The sequence below is a fragment of the Bombus pyrosoma genome, linkage group LG15, assembly GCF_014825855.1.
Source record: "Bombus pyrosoma isolate SC7728 linkage group LG15, ASM1482585v1, whole genome shotgun sequence".
NCBI lineage: Eukaryota > Metazoa > Arthropoda > Insecta > Hymenoptera > Apidae > Bombus > Bombus pyrosoma.
In genome coordinates this window covers 5,056,468-5,077,526 of record NC_057784.1, presented here as the reverse complement: position 1 = coordinate 5,077,526, position 21,059 = coordinate 5,056,468, and the positions used below count along the sequence as shown (strand labels likewise).

Here is a 21,059-nt window from a genome sequence, read left to right as displayed (position 1 = left end):
AGATCTCGTTTTGTTCGAGTTTGTTGAGTAAAGTTTTCATAAATAGATGTCGCTATTTAGTCAGACGATTGTATGATTGTTTAATAATCCATAACCTAAATTTTATTTGATCATGAGAAAAGATAGTTATAATTGATCAGAGTTTCCTAACATAATATGAAACTTTTTCATATAAAAAAATTGTTAACGATACATTAATAAAATATAACAGTATATTAGTAATCTATTATTTTGTGATCACACTACATGGTAACAATTATCTATCTACCTACCTACGTACCTACCTACCTACCTATCAGGTTATATCCTGACAGTTTCTTTTTATTCTAACAAATAAATGTACATTGGCAACATTTCTTGATATACTACAATAAATATCTATTATGTTATATTTGTACATTATCATATTTCTTAAATGTTACTTCAACCAACCAATTTTATCATTCTAGAGTACAATCCTTAGCAAAATAATTATCACTTAATAATATACATCCCCAAATCTTTATACTCATATCATCTCACACAAAATCTCTGCCACTAGCCAACACTCTCTGTCACAGACTTTCTAAGATTCATCTAACCTTAAGCTACCTTCAAACAGAATTCATGAACCAAGCAGCAGAAGTTTCAAGAATCTTCAATTTCCTCTATATTCAGACTGAACCGACTGGATCAAACTTCAATGAAGATGAAGGTGATTGAATGCGGGTGATCGAGCGTGCGCGCACTCATGCTTGCAGGATATCCGCGGATGCAGGAGGCGGCTGACCGGGAGGATGACGGCAAGCGCGCAAGAGCGAGAAGTCGGTAACTTAACTGGCCTAAATGGGTTTAACTCGATGTGATTTTGCTGGCGAACCACTAAATTGAACGAATACGAACTAAACTGAACTCAACTAAGCTAATCATATCACATTACTAGCGTTATTAGCCGAGAGACGATATAAGTGAAGGTCCGGTGGTGCCGGGCTGCAGTAACGGGTCGCCTCCTGCACTGACCCTCTGCACGACTTTCTTTTCGACCCCTTTTTCTCGTTCACACTATCAAGAATTTCGTGTCCTGTATCATCTATCCGTATCTAAATCATAGAAACGCGTTCATTCTGCATAATTGTTACGTTTGTCGTTGTTTACGAAATCGTTTTTTAGGTTAGTTTTGTGAAACTTTGTGCAAGGTGAAGTCTCTCGGAAGAAACAGACGATTCTCGATGTACACGAGGTCTGGCGGACGATGTTGCCCGATCCTGGCCGAGCCGCCCTGACTGTGCAACAGGAAACACGTGCGCCCGGTGAAAGTGACAGCTCGGAGCGCGCCAAATTTGAAACGGAGATCGAAGAATCGCGTTGTTCGTGTGAGTAAAATGTTCTTATAAGTGTGTAGTGATTGTTGAAGAATTCTTTGTTGGAAGTTGTGTATGATAAAAATAAGTACATATCTTAACTTGAAACTGATATGGTTCGTTGTAAGTTACATATTGAACTATCTTTTTATGACAAAGCATACTTGTATCTTGAATTCAAGCGATATGATTTAATCTAAGTTATGAAGTTGTGATTCTTTTATCTTGTTGAGATTTCTTCTACATGGTTCGTTAACAATATTTTACATGTATAAATTCCTTAAATGCTAGTCTTATGAAGATTTTATGTGTGCTGTTTAAAATCTTCGTAAATATTATGATTTTTATATAATAAAAAACTTTCTATATTGTAAATTGTATTTAATATTCAACATTCACAAGTTAGTCAAAAATCTTCTACCAAACTTTTACTATTGTTATTTCTTACAATATTAAATTTAAGTATTTTTAATATATCACTAAATTTTCGTTAAAAAATGTCAAGGTATATTTTGTAGCACGAAATATAATATTGAACAAACTGAGAAAGACTTGATATCGAAGTGGGGGATATCAGCGGTTAAAGAAAGAGAAGACAGAATAATTATCTCCCACCAACCACTTTGAAGCGACAAGAGAGGGGAATAGACCTGGTGGAAAGATAAGAACGAAATGGACACGATACGTTCCGCCCCCACCACTTCTACCAGCAGAATAGAAGGAGTTTCTCGGCTCCACCTCTTCCCCTTCCGATAACACCCTCCTTCAACGGTGGATGACGATTTGACTCCGACTTACTGTACTTGGCTACCTCGCTCTTCAACCCCCTAAGACTTCTGTTTACATCTCTCATACACCCAGAAAGTAATTTCCCAACAACATTCTGTAATCTTACAATTGTTACAAAACTGATCTATAATTCCTACAGTTAATTTACAATTCAAATACACAATACTATTATTTTTCAATATTAATTAACGAACGCAGTAGAGCAATTTTTCCAAAATATCTTTCCTTATGCTATAATCGAAATTTGATTGAAATTAGAATCTTAGAATCTTATAATTTTTTATTTCAAATTAGAAACCTCTTCACTTTTCGATATTCACCTTTTTCTAACTTTGTTTCTACACTATATTTCATTCTTATATTATATTTTCTACAGTATGCGATATTCATTCATTTTCTTATTCATTTTTTAGATTAGAACAGACTAATATAATCCACGTATATACATATATAATGTACACAAGCTTTTACATATATGGAGAACGAAGCGAGCTGATAATAAGCAGACAAAGGGAAAGAGTCTCTCTTGTTGAGAAGTATATTTAGATCGAACGACACAGGGAAACGAGGTGAAGAGGAGGGTTTGGAAGAGACTTTTTGCACGCGAGCCGCTCTTTTTTACGTCGTAGGTATGCCGACCGGATAGTATTGCCGTGTGGCCAGGCTGGCAGGGCCGACCAATTGAGCCTGTTAACGTCAATTGAGCTGAATTAGTTCAATTGGACGTAATTGCACGAAGGCGACGGGGAACCTTCGCTCTCTGTTCACCAGCCATGCTCGCGTTTCTCTTTTCGCGCTGATATCGCCGTATTCTCAGGACTTCCTTCAAAGTACAGTCCAAACATAAGTTCGATATAATCGAGGAATGTTGTACAAGACTTGATACATAGTTTGTTCAAAACACTGACTCTACGTTGTTTCTCTGCAGCCGTTAAATTGTAATCTCGTAGATTTAGTTGTTTAATTTCTCACTAAATGATCTCAGATAAAATTTAATATCAAAGATGAAATAGGTTTGACGTTGTTTAACGTGATTCTTACAATTCTTGAAGCATTTAAACTTTGCTTTTGTTTATTTTCATAATTATAGTAGATAATTCTTGGGTACAATATTAACGCGATTATGTTGTGTATGGGTACAATATCTATTATATCATCAAATAACAAATCAAACATAGAAAGCAATAGGTATCTTCCTAAGAAAATAACAGAGTCACAAAAGAATTCACTACTTGACAAATCATTTCGTCGCTTCTATGAAAATTAATGAAAAATGAAAAAAAAGCAACCCTTATATCGGTCAGAAAATTCCACCCTCTTTATGTTCTCTAAGCTTCCCACAAGTAAAACAAATTACAACATCACCGGTACCAGGATAATGGCCATCAGAGGAGGCAATTATGACAGCCGTGGCCCAAGAATTAACGTGCCCACATGAGCGTCGCGAGATTCCTGATCGAGATCACAATAAACGTTCCTTTCTCGCTTTTTTCCTTTTTTTCACCCCCATGGAACGTTGGCGAACAAGCAACAGTCATTGATATTAGTCACTTTATATCATGCTGGTATATTTCACGGGTCAAAGCGTAGAGAGATGGCCAACGACGAAAACTTTTTTATATGTGCTATATGTGTTTTGAGGAGAAATACTGGTGGTCGATACCCACCCTCGATCGGACACAAAGAGCTTGGATATTTTCAATATACGCGTACTGTCTATTCAATGGTTGCTGCGATTCTACCTGAGATTCGATTCATGCAGGAGATGAATTCCTCGTTCGAAATATACTGGATGCGACCACGTGGGTTGAGTGCATGCAACAGGTGTACATCGCTCGCGCGGGACTACCTGTTGAGTAGATATAAATGAAGGCTTTCGTTTTCAACAATTATACTGTCCAGGAGTTATACTCATTAACTCTATAAATTAAAAGGAAAAAAGAGACGTGTGTCGGATGTTACAATTTTTATGAAATTTCTTCAGAATTTACGTTTATTTCTATGATTTTCTTGCAATACAGATAAGCTTACACTAGAGGCAAATGTAATTTGTTTCTTCGAGATGTACAGTGGTAATCACGTGTCCGGGCGATGAAATGTAGATCAGTCAGAGACGTAGAGTTAACGATGTAGAGTGACGCGTGAAGAATGTAAAATACAGTTGAATTAGGATGTGGTGAAACTGAAGAGAGTAGGATTTGAGAATTGAAGGGTGTAGAATGAGCTAAATTAGATTATTGATGAAAGGATTGAAGATATTTATAAGGGTCGAATTTGAGAGTTAAGGGGAGTGAAATGTACACTGTAGAATGAGATTGATTAGATTATTAATTATGAAATGTGAAGGTTGAGGGGGCGTAGAATATATGCTATGAAATGTACGCTATAGAACGTATATCGTAGAATGTTGTAGAATGTATTAAATTAAATTGTTGATAATCTTATTTGCCAGAATTTCGCAGTTGACATTTTTCATAAACTGTCTCGTTTAATTGTAATAATAATTAAGCTGGTATTTAATTGCACTTTTAGATTTGTAGATCGTGATTCAAAGGAGAAAATGTAACGTCGCAGCCTGATGACGTCGCATCCTTATTAACCCGACGTAGTCACATCCGTCGCTGTCCCGTTCTGTATTCACGTGCAGGGTGTTTCTCGTAATGATACTTTGATTTACATATTGAAACCAGTCTATAGAGTTACGTACTTCAATTTAAAATTCTCTAATACCAAATCGTACTCTTCAAATTTACGCTGGAAATCTTATTCTTTTTTAATTTCATACATTTTCTAATTCGCCGTGGTATACTTGTACACAAATAATTTATAGTATATATAATTATATCATAACTCCTCCTACATCTTTTTATAAAATCAGTTAAAGGTTGTCTGCGAAATTTGGTGAAAATCAAACCATTTTTTAATGTTCCCCTTATTGTATATAGATAAACATTGCTATCCAAAAATTGGTCGCATATACTTCTATCCAAGAGAATGTTATTTTATTCAAATTTCTCAAGAATACACCACTCATACAGTAACATACTAATTCAATCTATTAAACTCTTCACACTATCCAGAAGATGGATCAATAGAGATTACTAAATTGTTATAATTAATTAATAATAAATTATTACATAGAGATTACTAAATGGATTAACAGACGATTACTAAACTAAGATAACAAATTTAAAATAGGTTTAGCTGAACGATAAGGTGCAAACTCATTGTATTCTCGATATGAGCCAACATCGCTATACCAAGCAGCTACGAAGCAGCTCTGGATGGCTAAGAGAACAGATGAAATATTAAAGTACGTAGTTGTAGATTCTCACGCAAAACGAGGGCGAACGTATTCGTTGTGAAAAGGTGCAGCGCACATTGACGAGCAATTAGTCGACGACCTATGCCCTCATATTTCGTGAGAACGAGAAATTCGGACTCTGATACATGCTACGAGGTTTATATCATCCCGCATAAGATCATCTATGTACAATAATATAACAGGACTGCGGGTGGGAATTTACGAGGACGTCTTTAGATCTGATTACATGAAATTTTGGGTGTTCAGAGAACCGGTGGAAAACTGCGCCCATATCCAGAAATGTCGCATAAAAGTGCCACCGTCAAGACTAATCTCCCTCCGAGATCGTTTTCGAAATCGACATTTTTGTTCGAATAAAAGCGTAGATCTCAGAGTCGAGAACTTATTTTGTGACGGTTCAATTCGTGTATTTGAAGAATTGAACAGGAAAAGTGGCAATTATTATACCGATATCTTTATTGATTAACTCTATTTGTTGCGTGCATTAAGCATCGCAGAATCAAAGAATTTATTTAATGTAAGAATTCTGGATAAGCGTAACGATCTCGTTGTACCTGTTTACCTTAAGTAGAAGACCCCGCGATCTTCAAGACAACGCGAGACAAAATTAAGCTCTACAACGTGAAACAGCGTGGACTAAAATGTAGATGTACGAACTGAGAACTTATTTGGCAATAATTTAACTCGCCTGTTTGAAGAATATAATAGAAAAACGAATGGAATTACTTGAATTCCTTTGTATTATAATTTTACTATAATTAAGATCCTCATGCGCTTCTTTTAATTTCTTGTCATCGAAAACTGTAAGAAATTATAAATGTTTATATTTGTTAAATGTGATATGGGTTTCTATCGAAATATTTGTAAAATGAACGACAGCAGCGACAGACAGTCGAGGACTCCGTAGAAAATTGTTTCGTCGAGTGTCTTCAGGGACTCTGCACTCTGAACCCCATGGAGGAACCATATGTTTTTACGTATGTTCATGCTGGCGAAGATGACTCTTCCTGACACGCGACCCGCAGCCACCCTAAATACTTAATTGTCAATTCGATTTTGGTGAGGGAATGATATCCGTGGAATTCTCCGCTCCGGGATTCTCTCTCCAGATTTTTTCACAATGAGAACACCATGAAATTAATAGCCCTTTTATAATGGTACAATATATGAATGGTACTGAAAGGAACTTTTATTATCTAAGGTTTGTTGGAAATTCTATTCAAACTATCTAGGATGTAAATTAATGTTAAAATACATAGTAATTACAAAGAATAATAACAAAATTAAAATAAGTATAGCTTAATAATATGTAAGTATAAATTCATTGTATTTTCAATATGGACCAACATCTTCACTGTATCAAACTCTCCAAAGCATCTTTGAGTAAATAGATAAATCTTTATGTATATATAGTTCAATAAATTAGATACTAATCCACGAATTTAATCTACGAACAACATTTTATATGTACAATCTACGAATTAAATAATTACTCTACAAATACATAGTTCTTGAGAATAAAATTTTATGAATTCATTAAATCTCTATACCTTTACTTTTTAAATCCGTTATAAGATAATTGATACAGTGTCGTTGGTGAATTTATAGGAAGAAATAATGAAATAATTAATTATTAAAGTCTTCATGGATTATTTAACGATTTAAATTATTTTGAAGGCATAGATTTAATTTTATTATGAGATCATAATCAGTTCGAATTTGGTGCGTGAAGAAATCTATATTACCCGCTTAATGAAATAAAACGTTCGGTGGAGACATCTAACGATTCTTTCAAAAGTATCGTAATCGTAGACTCTCAAGGTGCATAAAAATTGTACGGAACTCATTTTCAAAATTGCATTCAATTGCATTACAGTCTCAAATAATTCTTCGCTTAAATGAAATATTGGGAACAGTACATATAATTACAATCAAAGCTTTCATTCAATCACAGTTCGAAATTATTGTTGAAATTTTGCTGCAACTTACGAAACAAAAAGGCTTTAATAACCTACGTAAAATTATATACCATACCTTATAGCACATTATAATACTTGATTAATCAGTATAAAAATAATAATTGAGGATGAACAAAATGTAATTCTTTACTCGAAAAATGGAATTTTAAATGTATAATAGCAGCAATCTATACAATTTATTACCTGTAATTTCATTCAACACAAAGTTTGAATTGTATAAGACGCTATATAATAAATTGGCACACAATTCATAAAGTGTCATAAATTTTAAAGTACATATAAAGTATAGTGTAGCAGAAACATAGCTATCGCTTAAAATACCACAGCCAATCGTCGACAAACATTTGTGAGGTCAGTCCACCGAGCTCTCGTGAAATTAGCTGAAGAGGGAGAAATAGAATGCAGCTAGTGAATGTGGCATAACAGAATAAAAGGAGCACGGTGCATCCTTTACTGATGAAAGTCTGACTCGACCTACAGGCCACCACAAAATTATCTTCTTTAACTCTCATCTCTAGAGGAAAAATATTTTCTACTTCAAGTCAAAGAAAACATGAATGCAAATGTAAAAGCATAATTACAAAAATATTTCATAGCATGAATATTTGATAATATGATAGACTTTTTATAAACGTGGAGCTAACCTCCTTTCAGAAAAAATGTTATCTTTACCTCATGCTTTTAGGAAATAGAAGGAATGAAAAATAATGAATTATCTAAAACGAGATGAAGGAAACCATACACAAAATCATATTTTGAAGAAGCTAAAAAATATTGGAATATTACTGTTATATAAAATAGGAAGGAAATTAAGATATATATATATAATCATTTTAATTATGTTGTACAAACACATACAAGTAAGAACCATTTCTAACAAGGATAATATAAATATTTTTTACCTAGAAAAATCAGAGACACAATTCTGTCGAATATAACAAATTCTGATAGACTACAAAGACAGGCTACAGTGTAATAAAGATACTTGGAATAAGTTTTTCCTTTAGGAATCCAAATCACAATTATTCTTTCTTCAAATCATCGGTCTTTGTCTGATTTATTATTAAAATTATCTTTAATCACTTCAATTATTAATTTTAGCCACTACATGCAAAGAACTAATTTATCTTTTTATCACTCTCCTCCCAGAACCTTGAAGACACTGCTAAAGATAGACCAGAGGATTTTCGCGGGTGGCAAAGGAAGGCAGTCGGCGAAAGACGAGCTTTCTTCGAATCGAAAGAGGAAGATCGAGTGACGGAGCGTGTCCGCCCGACAACAGCGAATCCTCAAGCTCGAAAATAGATCGCATAGCTTTCCCGGCACTTCAAACGACGTGTATCGTAATAGGCAAGCCCGCTGCTCACCGAAAAGTCTTGGCCACGGATAATTAAACGTTTATAAACACCAGAGATTCCGCAAAACCCTGGTCGCACATGACAACATTATTTGGCACGTTTCACCGAAAGAGCAACGTGCAAGGCCACGATAAAATCTGCATTTATTACGCGAATCACAAATACGAGAGGTACAAACTGGGGAATATTACGAGAATTTTGGCTTCGTATAGATTTAATTTAAATATAACCTAAAACAATTTTTTGCATGTAATATAAGAACATTTACTTTCTTTGAATAAGTACTGTTATACATGTTATTTAAAATTTTTACAAATGTAGTCATTCGCTATGTTTGAGGAAATAATTAAGTTGAGATAAATTAATTGTGTTTATGAATATAATTTAGTTTAATTGAGTTTAAACAAAATATTTTTTATGAATATGATATGGGTATTTACAAGACCTTTTTGCAATAGGAAAACAAATACTTTAACAGAATAAGAGAAGTACCTCAGTCGAAATGTTTGTTAATATGTTTGAGAAGATTAATTTTGTTTTAGTTCTGTAAACGTTAAAATGAAATTTTTAATAGAATATAAAGCTATTATAACTGGGCGAAATCTGGGTTAAATTGAAAGTTTTGATGTAATAGGTATTCATAAAAAATACCGTAAAAGATACAAGTTGTTAATTTTACAAAATTAATTTGTTTCACGGGCGAATAATGTGGTCTACAGCTGTTTGGAGTGATAATACATATAAGATTCTCTCAAGTATCACGAATGTTTTAACGTGTAATAAAATTTTAAGCCGTAGTTTCTGATTATTTTGAGCGATGTACGATTGCGTAACGTAAACCTTCAAAGCGTTCGAAAGCTTTGAAAAATAAGCTTCCGGATTTTTAATGCCACTTATCTTGTATCTTTTTGATTTACAGATATAGTCTGAAGCTCCTATCTTGCGAATTAATGATAAACTTTATTACGTATAGTGATATACTTTTTAGAGACTTTAAAAAGTTTATAAATTTAGTATATATTTTTATATAAAGTAAGAATAACATTTTAAACGATGATGAACTTTTTGTTAAATATCATAATTGCAATATATCTATAAACAAAAAAGTGGGATCAGATTTTAAACATTTTAGATTATTTTATATGAAATGTTTATTTGAAAAAAATTCAATCTACATTTGGATGTTATTAAGTCATCATTTTGCCGGTAATTCGCCTGGTAACAGAAGTTGCAATCAGCTTGTAAGCTAACAAATCATTATCGTTTAGCAGTTATTACGTGAACTACTGACGTAATACAAGTAGGTGCACGTGTACGATTTAACGATTTTTCGAAGTCGCTTCAACTTGTTATAATCTCTCTAACCAGCACAAAAATAGTATAGCTTACATATTCTTCGTTTTACAAAGCCTTTTTCATTTTTAAATTGTTATTAGAATTTAACGTAAGTAACAGAACCCAAGAAGACTGGCTTTATTACAAAAGAATTTAGAATTAGCTGTGTTTTAATAAAAATATCAATGAGTGTTAATTTCTTTATTTCTCTCTCATTTATAATCTCTCATAAGACAAAATTGAAAATAAAGCTAGGAGTGTCTACTTCTTCCCATAAAACAGTTAAAAGTAGTTATCGAGTTTTATAATAAAATGAGAAAGGTGGTATTACCAATACTTCCCAAAAATAATTTGACAAGTGGATATTTATTCGTACAAAATTATTTTCATTCTCAGAAATTGCGTTTCTGTCATTAAAATATCTTCATATATAAACACCTTGTTCCATACTTTCACAAATTTTTTCAACAGTTCCAAAATAACGCGATGAAAAAAAAACAGAAAATACTTGAACATTTGTCGCGAGACAGGAAACATTTGCCTAAATTTGAAGCTTATCAAGCGATAAAAAATGGAGTGATAAGCGACCAAAATTCACAGGTGTGGGCTACATCTGTGAAAATTAACAAGCATCGATCCAGAACCGACAAAGATACGCACGTCCCTTACAATCTATAGCGTTAACGATCTGAAAAGGTAAATATAAAATGGCTCCAAATCATGCCTGTCACATCTTGTCAGATGAATCAAAATATTCCGTTGTTCCTCTCCAGCGATTCATCATGGCTTGTCGATCTTCAAACAAAACAATAAAACGATTAATTTTACGATTCTCGAGAACGTTGCAATTGTGCAAGAAAATGTTAATCGCAGAAATAACTAAATAACTGAGCTAAGCCTTGCAATATCAGGTTCCTTGGCATGTTGTCAAGGAGTCATTGTTTCGTCTGATTGTCTCGTGTCGAAAATTTGCCAGCAAAGGCATGAAAAGAAAAAAAAGAGAGAGAAGGAAAGATGGATAAACGCTCAAGATCGCGGGTTCGCACAGGTAAACAAGACGGAGCTCCAATTAAATTTGGCAAGAAATTCTGGCACGATTTTAGAATGGCCGACGTAGCCGATTTCACGGCCACTCGTGTCACTATACAGCGAGGGAGCGATGTCTTAAGACGTAAGATCCCTTGCAACATAAATGACTTGCCTTAAGCCTTAAACTATTGCAGCCAGCTTACTACTAAAATACAGCGACCGTCCGTTCCATCCTTCGCTTCTGTTATATCGTTTATGGGACTTCTTGATAATCTAGATTCTTCAATATAGCAATGTAAAATTCATACAAATCAACTCTATAAATTAAAATATGCAGAGAAATTTTGATGCTGAAAATGCTATTTTTCAAAATTTACCTTGATATTTATAATCATTTATATCATCTTGTTATAAATGGATTTATGAAAGCAACTTGTTTTTTGAGAAGTTGAACACTCATTATGCATCTTGACGTAAACGTTAACGTAATTGAAAAATGTATAAAATGTTGAAGATTATACATGCGGATGGTTCCATTCATACGTAAATAGCTTAGTTAGTGTTATCCATCATTTGCTTATAATTCTCACCTACAACTCTTAGATAAAGAATTTACATGTTATTTATGGTTTATTGTAATAATATATTGATTTTGAAATAATTATTGATCCACTGGATTTCACTCTATTGTTTGCTTATCATGCTTGAAATTTCACAGATTCTCAGGAAACATATAATAAATCAATCAGAATTAGACAAATGCCTGTGTCTCTAAAGTCCAAAACAGAAATATCTGTGAATTACTTATGACATACATAATGTCAAAATTATTTAAGTTGAGTAACAATGGACTTAATGTACTTATATTTTCACTGATTAATTCCATTTATTATATGTATATAATCCAAGAAAGAATTTCTCTACTACAAAAATTAAAATAATTCAACTAAAGTCACTTTAACAGTAACTATTCTACTTTTCATATTATTTATGCTATGAGTAGAATTTTCATACTAATTAAAATTAATCGAAATTACCTATATTATTTATAATTATTTATCTATGATATATGTATCCGCGTTACACGTGATTATCCTGTTAATTTAACATAATACACAGAGGAAACCACAACCAGAAAACTGCTCTCGGAAGATGTCGTTAAGACTACAGAGAATCTTTACGATGGAATTGTATGCCTGACTGTACCACGGCCACGAAGATTTACATTTGCAGAGGCGTATCTGTAACGGTGAGGGGAAAAAAGCCACATGCAGAGAAACAATTCGAGGAGTCGCCGGTATAATCGTCGTGTATTTCGGTCCCAGCACCGGCAGGGCCCTCCAGCCTTTACGTCTCGCCGACTTAGCGAAATTCCTCGCTAAATTTAAGCCTTGCTGAACCGCTAGATAATTGCAGTTTGCATAAGAGATAGCAGCTTCTTAAAATAATGAATCGTATGCAGCTGATTACTCGCAATTTTTCATCAGGGTATTATTAGTAAGGTGTTCCTTTAAACGATTCAATTGAGTCTTTGATGATAATATTATTGCAGTGTTGAACAACAGGGTGTAGATGATAATCTGTAGTTAATTGGAGCATAAGATTGTATCTTCCTCCTCAACATCGGTCTTCTATTCATGTTGTGGTGGACTTGAGCTGAAACATGGATACTTTTTTAATGAATTTTTCTTCAATAATTTTGACTTTAATAATTCATATTTCTTCTTTAATATAGATTTCTATTCTATTGTAACAGTAGAATTTAAATCATTATGTTATTGACATATTGCTTAATGTAGAAGAAAGCCGATGAAAGATATGGAGCCAAGTAGAATTTTCTTTAGTTATAGGCAACAGTTTATGTCTATCAACGGCGACAAGTTTGTCTAAGATTTGTTCAACGATGCGCTTAATTGTCCTCCTGGCTAATTTCATTGGCAGCATATCAACTCGGTCTCATCAATTGATCTGAATGAGTTCAACGGGTTGCCGCGGACAGATTTCACAGTAAAGAATCTTATTATACTTTCCTAACAATCAAGGAAAGCTATTTAAAAAAAAGGAAGAATAAAGAAATATATATACGCATTAAAATTTTTAAAAATTTTGGAAATAGCTTATCGATCTCGATAGTTTTTATATTCTAAGAGTTCTTCACATAATCTTTATAATTTTTTCAATGTAAGTAAAATTAATGATTTCCATGAACGAAATCGAAAAATTTTTCGATTTTGTGTCTGTTAAATTGATAAAACTGCATTAACAGAATTTATTACTCATAGTTATCATACATAACTACTTTATTGTTTTGGTGACATGAAAAGTCTTACGTGCCGATCGTCACGTTCACTTATAAGACTTTACTTCGTTGAAATTTTCGGTTTCAAGTTCAATTGCTTCATCGATAAGTTGTGTAAATATCAGATATTCAGATAAAAAAAGAAAATACACGAAGTTTCCGAAACATGCAAAATATACAAAAGATCTACGTGTAAAGAAGTAAGTAAAATCTAAAATTATTTGTTTTCTCATCATTAGCACATCAGTGTCACTTTACTAAAACCCCCTCCACCTACAGATGAAAATTAAAACCAAAGAGGTAGATCAAATCACCAATAAAGTCTTCGTCATACACTAAATGCGACAGTTTTACTATTTTTGAAATGAGGAACTACGTAAACCATCGAATGGCATTGATTCAGCGAAAACGATAAAAGCGCGGCAAAAGATCGATAAGGAAGCGGTCTGGCAGGGATGTTTTCCATGCTCGAGATGCCAGCAGATAATCTTGGCACGAGCGAACATTTCCACAGAAAGCAAGTATGTATGTATATCTGGCGTAAGCAGAATCGTCAGCCAATATTATGCAACAAACAAGCAAGGTGGCCATCAACGGTGGTCACCGGTAATTTGCTCCCGGCGAACGTGTCGAAATTACGAAGCAGTCAGTGGTGCTCGATCGTTGCTGAGACATTGACATTGAGAACTGCCCTTAGTCAACGGTTGAACATCGCACACCATTTTCGTACTACGTATTTATGGATCACGAAGGATTTACAATTTTGTTTTCAGTTTGCTGCTCTTCGCAAAAACGGCCATCATTCTGATAGGTGTGACGCTGACTGAAGAAACTGGACGACAAATATTTGCTGTACTCGGTGCCAGTCACGCGATAAAGTCGCTTGCCTCTTGAGACGGTTAAATCGGCAAATTAATGTCGTTATAATGGTATTGTATTTAAAGCAGCGCGACGTTCTTACGTATGCGATTCAAATGACAATTTTCTCATTGCTTGGCCTACGATATATCTGGTTTTCCGTAAAAATAAATTACACGTCTTCTTATATTCCTCGTTCTTTCAAATACATGTAGGTGTATTATATTTATATCCTTGAATATATGACGAACGAAGCCAGAGTATCAAATTCCTATGTACGATAAAAAGAAAATGGTTTAATATGTATTTAATGTGGATATTAATAATTTATGTAATTGAGAATAGTAGTATTATAGTATTTACAGTTATAACTTGTGTAATGCAATAAGACGATTGTGCTAGAATACAGAAATAGTATTTGGTACAAGGAGCTCTTTTTCAAGGTCACTGTTTGCGATTTAAGGTCAATAGTAATTATCTTAAAGTTGCTCTATTTATACTAGTCTTCCAGTTTTTTTCCTTTTGATAATTTTTAGTTCCATATCTTGATCTTTCTTTTTAATTTGTTTTCAATTCTATTTTGATTATCTTTTATTATAAAGCCAAGTTAGCTTTATAACTGCTTTCTTACTTGCTTCGGAAATCCTTGAATCTGTAATAAAGATGTAACAATGATTTATTTACTTTATCACAAACATTTCATTATGAAGAAAAAAAAGTGGATAGAAAATTTGATTAAGTATTAATAGAATATTTTCGTAATTTTTATTCTAATAATATATTAATGTCTTTATATAATATAATACTTTAAGAATCCATGAAGATAATTCCAAAGTATTTTTTTTACAATATCATGTTACGATTATTGTGGCGACACTTGTCGAAGGTGAGTAGTGAATAGATAAATACGAGAAGAGGAATACTGATTTCGTATGAACAAGGCGATGTTATATTTATAATCCATTTCAGTTACCATATCAGTCTACTGAGTATATTTTATTGTAATATCAACTGCTTCATGTTTTTCGATTATTTCATGACAATTTTTTTAGAATCAGCAGTATGAACCTGATATTTAATATATAATATACAATTAGACATTCTGAAGTTTACAAAACAAGCAAAGGATTGTTTGTTAGAGAACTGAATGGAAGAGTCTGGTTCTCGTTAAACTATAACGGTGGAAACGGCATGAAACAGTTCTTAGGATAAAAATAACGGGCAAGCGAGGAAAAGTAATTTCCCCCCGGCCATTGACGTAACCTTTCTCGTCAACTCAACCAGACTGGCCAACTCAAAGCGTTACATAATTCTTCTAATGACGATAATACGTTATAGAGGGACAGAATTTTTAGAACGTTTTTAATAATAACGGTGTGCAAAGTTGTCTTCGTTTCGAGACTCGATTTCAATCGCTAACTTCCTCTTTCATATCGTCGCGTCGCTGATAATTACACACGTACCTCTTCCCCGAACACAATAATCGTTCCGTGAAACTGATCGATTTTCAGCCATATCGATTACAGGTAATAAGTTTCCGTGCTGTTCACCACTAACTGACATTGACGACGTGAACTGGGTGGAAAGTGAAGTCGAAGAAGTGAAACTCATTTAAAAAAACACATACATATGTATTATCTAATTATAACCATCAACTGTTGCTCAATTCCATTCTTTAAGAAGTCCATACTGGATGATTGATATACGTATTAACTGCAATCAAAATTTAGATAGAAAATGAAAACAAATGTTACCGTTTCGAGTATATTACACACTCCCAATTAAAAACTATGAACTCTATTATAAATTTGACCTTGTTAGATATTTAAACCTTCTAATAGGATTTAACAAAAGGATGAGTTAATCCAGAAAAAATGTGTTCATTAATTGAAAGAAAAAAATTAAAAATCCTGGAATATTCTTTCTATAGCTTTATCAGAAAAAAACAAGGTGTTTGTGTAGATTGTATATCACGCTAAATCTCCCAAAGTCTGATTATCATGTTGAGTACTTAATAAATAAATGTATTTGAATAAATACCTCTTCAATGATTTCCCTGTATCGAAAATCAAAAGTTTTATCATTATTTACTGTATTAGAAATATCTAGAATCTAATGAAGTACTGCATATAATTGTGTATTGGACACATATAATTATAATAAATTGTCCAATTTGAGAGAAAGGATTTAATTGATAAGACTATAGAAGAATAATTATTTGTTTAGGTTTAAGTAAGCAAATTGGGCAATTATATCAAACTGACTGTCTTGAACATAAAAAGATAATTAATAGATACGAAAAGGATCATTTTGGGCATTCCCATTGGTCCGATAGGGAAGGTAGGTATGTAGGTTTCGTATTGATCTCCACGTTGAGGCGACCTTTAATATCCCCTCTCCTCTAACTCTCTTGTTAGATGGAATGAGAGGAACAGAGCAGAAGGGAGGCCGAGGGGAGTCCTGAACGCGACCTACAACAAGCACCGACAGGCGCACAGCTGATTTCGTAACTGCCAGGCGACACTCCCGGAGTTCCACCGTTCTCCGGAAACGCTTCATGATCTATATATTCTGGGGAATCCAAGGAACAACGCGGAAACGGACCGTCCATCAGCAAAGCATACCAAAAGTTCAGCAAACAAACCTAAAAATTAAGAATATTCCTCTGAATCAAAATTGACATAAATTTTATATTTAGATATTATATTTACCTAATATATTCAATTTAATCAGGATTAATATACATGGAATAGAACTCGATGAGATTTAACCCCAAGCAGATTGAATATTTTGATAGAAATTAGAAATTACGAGGAAATGTTGTATTATTAAAATATAATTTGAAATATAATTAACATAATTGTTATATTTCAATGACAGTAATTTAGGCTAATTTTGAATTTAAGATATGAAAAGGATAAATATCTTGGAACAATTCCAATGCGCTTCAAGTGAACAAATTACACTAGAGTACTTACCTACAGAAAAACAACAATCCTATAAAGTTAAAACCGAATTATGATGATGCAAAATATATTAAAGAAAATTCTGTGATCTTAAACTTGCAATTAAAATTTAATTTAAAATTCAAATTAAGAAATTAATCGTCTTAAAAACATTAAACTTTCATTTAAAAACATCTGATCTTTTTAAACAGGAATACATCATAACCCTTTGAAGGATTAAGTAAGGGGATTGAGAACGATGATGACAGGTGACGTCATTTTTATGGTTTTAGAAAGTGCAGGGAGACAGCAGAATTAAATGAACGCAGACGAAGTAGATTACGTGTTTTTATACGCGTGTTGTGTCACGGACGACAAACACGACGTCATAATCGGCTGAAGAAGCTCAGGTGAGAATATGGCATCCGTTATTTATAGACCGTTACATTTACACTTGTACAGGGGTCTGATTAAAATATCAAATAAGCATAGAAAGCATATATAGATATAATGCATAAATGTGTTTCTGATTATAGTTCGGTCATTTCGAAATTCCACGGAAGTTGGTCGAAATCATTTTTCAGATCACTGAACTTCAATGCTCGTTTTTGCACGAACGGTGAAAGAACGGTCTGAATACGCTTTAGCAACGCTATGATTCATAAGATCGAGAGCAGACCTTGTCCTCTGTAGAAGGATTTTGCGTTACTTTGCTGAACCTCTTATAGTTTATAAATGGTTGGAGATTAATCATTCTTTACCTCTTTTTCTCTGAAATGAACTATACTAGAATTAAAACAAGCATCAAAGTAATTTCTATTGTATCTTTCGAGGTGGATAACAATCGAATAGTTATCTTCCTTTTATGTCGGTTCTTTGTTTCGAGGCCATTGACTTCGATATACCGATCGTATAATTAAACGAGATCGATTATCGATTGTGCACATTGTACTGCATCGTCTATTGAAAAATACTGCAAATATTTTGCTTTACTTTGACGTCATGAAAGAAAATAAACGAGGTGTAACGTTTAAAAACATTAATATTCATTCAACAAGAAATATTTTCAATAAGAGTTTCACCAATAAAAAATATTAGAAAAATACGTATTCATCGATAGTTATTTAAAGTTCTATTGTTCCACTAATTTTCATAAGACATTTCTCATAAAACATTCTAACACATACTTTATATTTCTTTCAAACACTCATAAACATTCAACTCTTCGCGTAGTGCTTTGCTCAAAGGCCAACCAACTGAATTTGGCTCGAGCCACATCCGATCTCATCGATTCGGGTATCGATATTAATCACCGACAGTTATTCTCTCGAAATCATCTTTTATCACTAAAGAATAATTCTTATAGGTACTCAAGATACTCATTCTCAATCGCCTGCCAAAAATTACATCTACAGCAACTACGAAAGATATTTTTACATACCTGTATTTTTCAATGAAGCATTTTTTTACTAGATCCCACATTTCATTTTCATAGTATCAAGTTTTGGTCGTTACATGAAAGTATTACCAAATGATAAGAAACTTAATATATTTGGACTTAATTGATTAGCAAATAAATACTATAATAAATACAACGGTGTATAAATACTTTTTGTAACCATTGTAAATATTCCCATAAAATTATCATATATTTTGTAGCCTCATAGTTACTGGTCCACAATTTTTGTAAACTTCGAATATCGTATAAGTCCATGTACTATAAGAACTTTATTAGGACTCGATAATTAAGACCTTGAAACTCGCCGTATATTCGATTGTATGTAATGACTTCTTCGTTTGTTTCCGCAAGAATGTGGCGGAGGATAATAATTAGGACGAAAAAAGTCGAGGTAGCAACCGGAGTCCTCGTAGAAACAACGGAACGAAGGAACGTGGCTGGACCGCGGACCGTCCCTAGGAGAGGATCGGGAGGCGGGGAGGGGATATGTACAAAGGAGGGATGTGATTGGCCGAAGCAGAGAGGAGAGGTTCTCGGCTGTCGCGAGGCGAGTTGATTCCGCGCCACTTCGTTTCCGACTCGTGTACGCGTACGACGTGCTCCGAGGACTAACTCTCAGAACAAATCCTTCGATTTTCTTTTGTCTGCTAAAGGTAAGCAATATGTATTACCATATTTTCATATTTTCACATGAATATGTGTACTTACACATCTATAGGACGTTGTTCTCAAAGCACGCTGTGAAACTTATACCGATTAGGATAAGAAATAAAAAATATATTCTCGCCGGTCATACGCGATATTATTTCCTGTGACCATTTGAATATTGTTTCATTACGTCATAATTAAATGTTGAGAATAATTATGAAGGAAATATCAGTATATCACGTGAGAAATATTTTAGGGAGATTCGATTACCAGTAAACAGTGGAAGGATTAATTGTCGCGACCGTTGGAGATCGGCACTTGTTCTCACGGTACGATTGTTGAGATTTAAGGAGGATAGGAATTTTTGCGTAGTGTACCGCATATTTGGGAAATGATTCATCATTACAGACGATCATCGATTATCTCGGGAGTAATATGCGTTGTTACGCTTTGTTACATCGAACAGATACCGGTTTTTAGGTTAGACGAAGATCGACCAAGTATATCAGATATATTCTCTTATAACAAATTACTTATAGTTTTAGGTTGGGAATAATCTTATAGAATATAATTAATGCTATTTCTAACATTTAATAGTAATTAAATTTTCGATACATTAAAATGCAAATATTGGAAATAGGAATAGTTTAAGTACATATTCAGTTGTATGATGGTACTTTCATTGAAATGGCGGATGATTATTCCTTTCACCTTACAGCGAAAGTAGTCGTAACCAAATTTAATCTACTGAGATAATTATATAATAATTAATTCTGGTATCATTTTCAAAAAATTTAATGAAAATCTATATATATTGTTTCTATGAATGAATATATGATATATATGTTAGTGTGACATAATGATAGTTGCTCCTGTGCCGTGTGAACGTACATTTCAATGAAATTAGTAACCTCCGTTTTGTGAGAAGCATCGCAGAATTCATAACTGACAGTGAAAATTGAGACTCGCTAAAAAACATGAGTGTTTTCCTTCTCGTCCTTCTCGTGTTTCGAGCTTATGTATTATTTTACACTACGAAAAATAATAATTTGCAGTTTGTATTATTTTGCACTACGAAAGATAAAAACTTGCAGTTTAAAATCTATATTTAAAATTGTATTCATTCATTGCATATCAATTAATATCTAGGCATTTAAATTATTTGGAGTTAAGAAATTCCAAAGATTCAACGGTATTAAATTCGAGGCTGTTCTTCAACAACAGTTTACTATGTTTGTACATACATACATACATACATACATACATACTTACATACACATGTACATAGCTGCATTACTATCGATCTTATTTCTTCGGCTTCGATAATACTATATTATATCTTCGTGGTTCTTCTTCTGATACGAAACTCCCATTCTTCGATATTATTGGCTTTCATTCTTGACAGAGAAAGATTAATGTCTGTAGATTTTTAGGAGTATCGATCATGTAACATTATTAATCATATATTTGTATACAAAATACCAAAAGAGGACAAAATTCCTAACCAAATATGTACATATCTTTCATTGTATATCTGTAAATGAAAATTTATTAGAAAAAATTACAAAATATTTTTTTATATAATTTTTGTTTATTTTATAGGTAATAATGAAATATATCCATTAAATTGATTCATTAACATAATAGTTCGCAGCAATTATTACACAAATGTGAATCGATCGGCTCAATTTCCGG

General features: G+C 33.2%; 2 long non-coding RNA genes across 4 annotated transcripts; one reads left to right on the top strand and one right to left on the bottom strand.

Annotated features, from left to right (window-relative positions):
- Nucleotides 1–831: 831 nt before the first annotated feature.
- LOC122575806 lies at nucleotides 832–8,575 on the top strand. The gene is made up of 4 exons (XR_006319538.1): nucleotides 832–1,352; nucleotides 1,859–2,204; nucleotides 2,543–7,998; nucleotides 8,119–8,575. It is a non-coding gene; the product is annotated as an uncharacterized LOC122575806 (long non-coding RNA).
- A 2,720-nt stretch (nucleotides 8,576–11,295) lies between these two features.
- Nucleotides 11,296–18,423, bottom strand: LOC122575807. Of its 3 annotated transcripts, none has more exons than XR_006319541.1 (6): nucleotides 15,776–18,423; nucleotides 14,676–14,964; nucleotides 14,214–14,583; nucleotides 12,193–12,811; nucleotides 11,533–11,753; nucleotides 11,296–11,435 (listed from the first exon to the last, which is right to left on the bottom strand). It is a non-coding gene; the product is annotated as an uncharacterized LOC122575807 (long non-coding RNA). The 3 variants fall into 3 exon arrangements; XR_006319540.1 differs by having other exon boundaries at nucleotides 11,296–11,753; nucleotides 15,776–16,956; nucleotides 17,291–18,423; XR_006319539.1 differs by having other exon boundaries at nucleotides 11,296–11,753.
- Between the last annotated feature and the right edge of the window lie 2,636 nt (nucleotides 18,424–21,059).